The sequence below is a fragment of the Apteryx rowi genome, unplaced genomic scaffold (assembly GCF_003343035.1).
Source record: "Apteryx rowi isolate R43461 unplaced genomic scaffold, aptRow1 scaffold_7, whole genome shotgun sequence".
Classification (NCBI taxonomy): domain Eukaryota; kingdom Metazoa; phylum Chordata; class Aves; order Apterygiformes; family Apterygidae; genus Apteryx; species Apteryx rowi.
The window spans coordinates 7,818,636-7,819,131 of record NW_020450982.1 but is presented as its reverse complement, the minus strand read 5'-3'; positions in this window follow the sequence as shown (position 1 = coordinate 7,819,131).

The window sequence follows — 496 nt, the reverse complement described above, 5'->3', positions numbered from 1 at the left end:
CACATTTGTGCTGCAGCCGCTGAGGCCTAAGGCCACCCTTGCCAACAGCACTGGCGAYGGCCAACGGCGGCCTGCCGCTCGCCAGCCCTGTGCCCGGCCCTCGCGGCAGCTCCAGCAAAGCCCCTGATCTGGGCACGTTTCTGGTACGCGGCTGAGGAAACAGCTCCTAGGGCACCTCCGGAGCCTCCCAGGCCGGGGGCGAGGCGTGAGGCCATGGCAGTTGTTACCACCAGCCGCGGCTGCGCCAGGTGGGTTAAGTCAGGGTGKGACTGCAGTAACCTTCACGACAGAGCTGTAACGCACACATATACTGAACGCAACTGCGACACAGCACCATGACCGCCTCAGCGCTGGCAACCTGACCCAGCTCTCTGGACTGACTGGGCTGGGGGTGCTCAGGGAGAGGACTAAGCATTCAGCGTGGAGCAGGGAGACTATTCCTGCTGAGCAGCCTTGCTCCAAGCGCTGCGCCCGCGTATAAGCCCCCCGCCAGCTA